The following is an 8,295-nucleotide window of genomic DNA, read 5'->3' on the forward strand; positions in this document are numbered from 1 at the left end:
GTATTTCAGTCTAATTACCATTATCAATGCTTACTTACCTTGATGCCAGGAAACCTTTTGAAGAACAGGTAGAGGCATGTGTATATACATTCTTCAGATATATAAATATTTAAGTTTAAAAAGTGTGTGTGTGTGTGTGTGTGAGTGTGTAAATGCGTATGTGGGTATGTGTGTGTGTGTACTGTATGTGTGTCCATGCGTGTGTGTATGTGGGGATGTATGTGAGCGTACTGTGTGTGTGTGCATGAGTGTGTGCGGATTTGCTGCATATAATGTAAGAGAAATACACAGATATAGTATGGTGGAAAGTATAGCCATGTGACTGTGGTTTCCTGCAGAGCAGGGCGACTGGAGGTCTTGTGTGGGTAGAATTCCATTCTCTCAGCGGGGCAGCATTTTGCATGAGCCAATTCCCAGGAGACATTGCAGTGCTCAGGCAGCCCGCCTTATTAACTGACCGAGGGGGGATGGGAAGGCAGTACAGGGAGGACTGGGCTAGGAGGTGGAAGGGGGCTGTTTGTCTGTGTTTGTGGGTGTGTGTGTGTGTGTGTGTGTGAGAGAGAGAGAGAGAGAGAGAGAGAGAGAGAGAGAGAGAGAGAGAGAGAGAGAGAGAGAGAGAGAGAATGTATGTATGTGCAGATCTGTCCATGGGTGTGTAAACGTGTGTGTGTGTGTGTGTGTACATCCTGGTGTGGAATCTATGAGGTTTTGAATTTCAAAATTATAAATCACAATCCATGTATGCTGCCTTAAAGTGATTAGTATATTGTTCTCCTTCAGAGGCAGGCCATGAGTGCTAAATACAGCTACCAAGATATTTGCAAATAATATTGATAGTTTTGCTTCACAAAACTTAAATAGACCATGCTCTTATCCCATATAGATTTAATTAGAGCGTATGCATGACCTTCTCACTAAAAAAGTACAAACCCAGAATATATTTGAGTCTGAAATATATTTAATTTAATGAGTTAACAGGATAAGCCCAGTTTCTGTATCACAGAATATAAACAATCCTCATCTCTTTATTTATGATTTCCATAGCCTCTTCCGTAGCATAGCCTGTTTCATGCATTCTCTGGCCGAGAGAGCAGGCACCATCTTTAGACGTGCACCTTCCCATTACTGTCATTCTCTTTCAAAATGCATGCACACATTTAATCGCGTTCATCCCCAAAAGCAGAACTGCAGTCTCATTTGCTGAGATTCAGTTATGGCTTTAATGGATGGAGAATAATTCAGTCCTTTATTCTTACTGTAAAGAACCTTCCGCAGCATTCCGCGGACACTGTCCTGGAGTCGTAGTTAAAATTCCGCTCTGCTGTGTGTTAAAGTGCGATATTTCTTCGGAAAGAAGCAGCACTGGCCTAAAAAGCTCTGTTTCTACTCCAGTTACAACTCAAGTGTCAAGTCTCAAGCATTTGCCCCTACATAAAGCATCCATAAATGTAATTGCATTACACATTATATATATATATATATATATGTGTGTGTGTGTGTGTGTGTGTGTGTGTATACTTGGGTTTATTTGGCCAACATGAATCATTATTAGTAAATATTATATGAAGGCTAGCAATTTCTATGAAGCTGTTAACAGGGTATCAATGTTCAACGTATACAGCGTGCAAATTCCTAACCACGATGCCTATTAATAGATGTTCACTGGTAAGCTGTGAAGCCTTAACTTTTGAAGACATATTCGGTGGCTTACAAAGTACGCTCAAAATCACACATGTATGAATCAGAAGTTACTGAGTGTGAAAACTGAAATTCCTTGTTGTGCTAACAGTTACTGCAAATGTATATCCAGTTTGATGTTTACAATGCATCTGGCTTACATAAGGGTGGAAACTGAGAACATGCAGCTATAGTCGGCATACAATATTTAGGCTACAATTAATGTGCTACCAAATGTGATGATGTAGATATTTTTAAACATATATGCCATTTTAATTTGTCTCCACATCATTCATTTGAACATAATAACAATCTGATCAAATCAGTGACTGAATACATTTCCTTAGCATTTGATTGCCCTGGCTAGCATTCACCCTCCTTAACCCACAGTTACACATTGGGCGGAAAATTTGGAATTAGCCTGCATACAATTTCATAATAAAAGTTCAAGTTTTTATCTTCGTTCTGAATGCCTGAACTAGACTTTACAACCAAACGAAAAGATTAAATGTCTTGGCACACACTCTTTGCTTATTGCACGTGTGAATGTCTCATGGAGTCTTTACTGTATATTGTTACATAAGTAACTTGGTGAAAATACTTTTCTGGTAAATGCTAATAACATAAAATTTGTGCTCATGCCTGATACTACACTGTAACAGTTTGTGAAGATAATCAAATGAAATATATCTCCTAGGAAACCCTGCCGAAAACACAGCCAGCATAGCTAAGAGCACAGGTGCAATATACTGTCACACTGATATAACCCCATAGCACAAAGCCATAAAATACATGTTTTATTTATCCGTGAATCTCAAGACAATATCAAGGCAAAATAAACATAACAGATCTGTTATGATTTAATAACAGATAAAGCAGCGCACTGGAACTGAATGTAACCGCGTAAGCATACAAATTTTGGACTATTCAGAAAAACAGAGCCGGGGTGGGAAGTGATTTTCTGGACCCTGGGCTCTCTGCTCATTATTCTAATTATGGTTTTGAACTGCCACCGCTTGCAGAAAGCGTCTCGGAGGGGAGCGCCAGAGGATTGTGTCAGCGAGGATGTTCGGAAAACGCGCACCTCTTTGTTTTCTCCTCCTGCTTAGTATTGCACAAATTGTTTGAGCAGGGAACCTCTCTCCAACTGGCTGAAAATAGACCAATACCCGATTCCCTTATAATCTTCTTGTTAATTCCCTGGTGCTCTGTAGTGGACATTCCAAATATTGTGGCTACACATAACCCTAGTTCTGTATTTGTAATAGAGCTTGACAAGATTTTTGTTGAGTTTTTTTTTTTTACTTCACCAAAAAAAAAGAATAATTTAGAATTTCAGGTTGACTAAAAGTTCACTCTATTATTTTTGAATTCCTGAGGTCACCCAACCGACATATTTGCTTTCCCCAGGCAATAACTTCATAAATTCAAGAATATGTTTGAATAGGGCAGCTCTTGTTTGCAGCAAGGATGAACTTAAAAATTGGGTCTTGTAAACATGCTGCAGAAAATACCCTTCTTTCTGAATAGAAAGGTTTTATATTATTTTGGCAGCAATAATAGAGACATGTCGGAGGTTTCCCATATCCCACAATCCATACAAAATATGGAGGAGAGACACCTTCCTCCCATAACTGAGCTCCACTTCATCATTAGTGTAATGTAATCTATAACAGATGTTTCCTCCTGCCTTATACTTCAGTAATGCTTATGGAGCCTTATAATAGCTTAAGTGAACCTTCATTAAGGTAGCCAAATAAAAATGTCAGAATGATTTGCAATAGATATAGAGCACTTTATTATTATTAAAATTTTGACATCGAAATAGTGGTGCATTTTTGGTAAAGTTGTACCTTAACTTTTGGGTACATGAACCAATGTTGAGTGTTTAATGGGGAGTGTAAATCTATTTGTAGTTATTGACTGCCACAGCCACTGTTTGATGGCTTGTAATTCTATGGCACTAGCCATACACTTGCTTTGTGAGGGTGAAGATGGGGAATTTGAATTCAAATACTACCCTATTGTATTTGCACAGTGTAAATACTAGCAACATCAGTTGTCCCAGCTGACCATTAACAACATTGTTGTCTGGCTCCCAATTCACAGCCATTCATTTTCAGGACCTCGCCGAAATTAAGTGCGCTTTAAAGCGCACACTAACTACGACAACAGATTGATAAAAATGAATACTACTGTCAATAGGTCTCTCTCTTTTTTGAGCTGATAAGCTGTTAAGCTGTTTTCTGGTTCATGATAGATATAAATAGAGGAACCATTATCAGATTACCGCATAGAAATACAGAAAGCCTATAGTTTGATCATTATCGATCTATTTCAGTTTCATCTATCTATTATCCTCCATAGTTAACTTGTGCTTTAAACCTATTCATTTGGACGTGATCCCGAAAATGAATGGGAGTAAACTGGGAGCCAGATAACCGGGAGGAATGGCAATGCCGTCTCCAGTCAGGGACATCTTATGTTGCCCGTATTCACGTTATGCAAACACAATGGGGTAAGCACCGTCAAAATAACTTACCAGTAAATTACTATACCAGTGAAATATCACTTTAAGATAGACCTGATCCCCAGTGATATCATTCTGTGGGATAGTATAATATCTGTGGTATAATGTGTTCGTGGACATTTTCATACAATGCCCATATGCTTTGGTACTGTATGTTGGATTATCACAGTGTAGGCCCTTTTATTTTCCCATTACTTCAAGCTCTAGAAGGTTCTTTCAGTTCTCAAGCAACATACTCATGGAGTTTTGGTGTAGCTGTACTGCAACTAGTTGATTTCAGTGGCATATTACTCTAGTAGATTATTTCAGGCGAAAGCTAATTAAAATTTGACTCTTGAAGTGGATTAGAGTGTATAGGTAACGTTTTCTGTTTAGCGATGCTAAAATATATCCTGTTAAAGTGATGAAAAGATTGCAGAGCACATCAGCTCTGCAATATTAATGCAAGAAGCAGGCTTGATTCCAGCGTCAGTTCATTCCAGGACAGTCAAATAGGGCTCTCACAGACGCATGCACACACACACTCACACACACATGCACAGACACACACACAAAGGTGTTATAGTGAGTATAGAAGGTCAGAACTTGCACATGCATGAACACCAGCCTGAATTAATTATTCAAGTCACTTAAATTTAAAAAAAGAAAACTATTGTCAAGAAAATTATGAAGATGAAAATAACAATAATGAAATTCACTGCCAGACCCCACACAATCATAACTTGATGGTATAGTTACAGAAATAAACTGAAACTCTGACAACCTTCCTTAAAGGCTGAATTTAATGACAATTATATTCATTGTTCATTCACCAACCCACAGAAATGGTAGTTTTCAATTAGAATTTAACTGTTCATGTGCTTATTCATTACAATGCATCTCTCCTATGTTTACAGACCCCAACAAGCACAGCTAAATATAGTTATAATACCATTCCTGGTAAATGATGTGAATAATTTTACTCATAATCTACAGTTATTAACCCATGTCTCGTTTCAAGAATTGTGAATCGTACAATCACTTGAGAAATAATAATATTTCTCTGTTATGTTTCCTTCTTTAACCATAGCAAAATATATTCAGAAAATCTTGTATTGTACCAATTAGAAGACATCTTTGTTAGTTCAGTGAGAAAAATTAAATTAGAGGAAAGTATTTGGTTGGATGTGCCAAGCAAGTAATCATACTCACATCTTGCAATAATCATACAATTGTTGGTACATCTATCTACCTAATTCGCTGCGCAGTATTTCCGAATTGTGTTTTCCTTTTAAAACAAAAATCCAAGAAATAGGCCTCCCATTTATATGAAATGATAATTGTACAATAAATTACTCATCCTTTTTCAGAGAGCAGCATGGGCACCCATTAATATAATTGCTTAATTGTTGTATTTGAGCTTAAGTTGTACAGTTTCAATATGAGGCGTATTTGAACAATTGTATTATGATAATTATTAAAAGAGGTGTAAAGAACCATCTTTATTGAGACACACCTGGGTTATAGATAGAATTACACGTGAGTTATACTGAAGATCAGATAAAAATACACCATCCTTTAAATATCCCACATTGTGTGTGTGTGTGTGTGTGTGTGTGTGCTGGCGTGCGTGTGTGTGTGTATTTAGTGGCTGCTTTAATCAGATGCTTTTTTCACAATAACTCAAAATGGCCTGAAAGTTGCATTTGTCTCTCAAGTGAAAAAAAAAAAAAGAATAATTGAAAAGTGCTTTTCAATTACAATTTGTTTAACTTAAATGAGAAAGAATAAGGAGCTTCAAAGTTTTGGATTCTCACTCCCCCCCTTGCCTCCACCTCGCCCCTGCCCCCCCCTCCTCTTCCAGCTTTGGGGGGGGGGGGGAATTCACTCAAGGCAAAATGCAAATGAACCTGCAAGCTATTACAATGCTAATGAGATTCGCTCAACGGTCTCATTGCCCCAGCATCCGGAACATATTTCAGCCATATTCTGAAAACATTAGCGGTTGAGGAATGGAAGCCGCACCCAGATTGCTCAGCGTCCCGTTCTGTTTGTTTCTCTTGTCTCTCCCTTTTAATTCCACCAATGAAAATGCATTGGGAACGCCATCCTCTGTTCAAGATTGTAAGGCTTGCATGTCATGAGTTACATTTCTACAAGGAAAATGATTCCCAAATAAGCAATCGGGGCTTGCTTTGGTGTACCAGCTTGAAGACTGTGGCAAAATTGGAGTAATTTTGAGGTTGGTGGTAACAATGAAAACTTTAATTTTTTCATTGCCTTTTGAAATTGGATTTCGGGCATAAAGTTAAAGCCATATACAAATTGACAAACTGTAAAATGTGAAAGTAAACAAAAATGTAAATAGTTCAATAGAAAAAATAAATGTGGATAAATATTTAATCGATACAATTAGTATTTTCAACAATCTGATATTTGTATTACTGTTGGTTTAACAGTCAGTTGTAATTTATGATAAAATTATCACATGCATGCATTCATATGGGATTTTGAACATCTCATAGTCCCAGATTCAATCTAACCACTACTCATCTTCTGAAACTTGGAGAAACAAATTTCACACTTTCAGTGGTTTTTAGTGACAATTCAATTGTGATGACTAAGTATGAATAGTCTTACAATATTGATCTCAAAGTTCAGGAGCAATGTAAACCAAGATAGGTGTCTCCATTCTGGAAACTGATTGGAGAACCTCTTCCCAGTTACAACAGTGTCCTCCTCACAGATGTTCTCTGTTGGATTTTGTGTCCATACCGTGACTTCAAATTGACTATAAATGGAAGTGCCAAAAATTGAAGGCAATTAGTAAAAAATAATACTGCACCACATGCCGCATGTGATATCTGAATAGATCCATGGACGGTATATAGGCATAATATCAAGCAGTTATGATGAGAACACATGCCTTACATGTATTTCTCTATGACATGTTGATGTTTCAGCCAATTTGCCTAAATGGTAAATGCCACTATAACTGGTTGTTCATCATAAAAAAAATTATATTTTATTATTGATATATGTTTATCATGTACAATTAGAGATTTTTAACAATAAACATATGGCTATAATGAAGGATTTTCACACTTAAAGCCCCAAAAACTGGTCAAAAACCTTGAAAACAACAACTGCCTTGCAATCTTCATAACATGGTAATAATGTTTGATTGGTCCAATGATTGATAGGTCTGTGTCTGTATAGTTCATACATGTAATTATACTTTATTTTAGCAATATAATTTTTGCAACAATCAATCAAACATAATGTTTTGTAATTATAAAAGCAGAAGCATGCATTTCCCTCCATTTTGATTTCTATACAGACCAAGCGACAAAAATGCATCAAAAACATGATTAAAATGATAGTGTAAACATGAGAATGTGAAATATATAAAGTACAATCTGAACACATTGCACCAAACATTGGGAATAGTGACAAAAGCCATATAAATAGCTAAATAAACATTTAACTTTTCAAACTACATTTCTATACATGCAGCTGTACTAGGCATTTGTTACATGCACAGATATATACATAGTTCTTGGCAGCCTTTTATACATTTTTGTCAGACTTGTATTAAATAAACAATATCAAAACCAGCTCTACCGGAAAAATATAATCATTTAAACATTATCTAAATATAGATTAAATCCACCTGGTCTTCCCTGGTATTTCGTATAGCCCATAGTGTTGCTTCTGATTCATTTGGGAGACCAGGAATTTTCCTGCAGAGATATTCAAATGCCCCGGATTGAAAATTGGGACACTTACCAGGAAACTCTAAATCTATAATTGGGACTATGACAAGAACAGCGCATTATGTTGAGTTTGTATGTTTGCTCACAGCATTATTGTTTTTTTTTTCATAGAAAAGACAATAATATAACACAGCAGGTACTGATAGTTCTTGTTATTGTCATTCATCTGGTATGAGTACAGCATGAAAAGGAAACATGAATTTTATCGGGTATAACTGAGTTAATCCACTCAGTAGACATGGAAGAAGCAAGATGCCAACAAATTTACTGGGACTTCACTGGATTGCATTACAGTAACAAGTTTGACACAGGCATAAATTATCCTGTCTCACG

Source organism: Anguilla rostrata, chromosome 7 (assembly GCF_018555375.3).
Source record: "Anguilla rostrata isolate EN2019 chromosome 7, ASM1855537v3, whole genome shotgun sequence".
In the NCBI taxonomy this organism is placed as follows: Eukaryota; Metazoa; Chordata; class Actinopteri; order Anguilliformes; family Anguillidae; genus Anguilla; species Anguilla rostrata.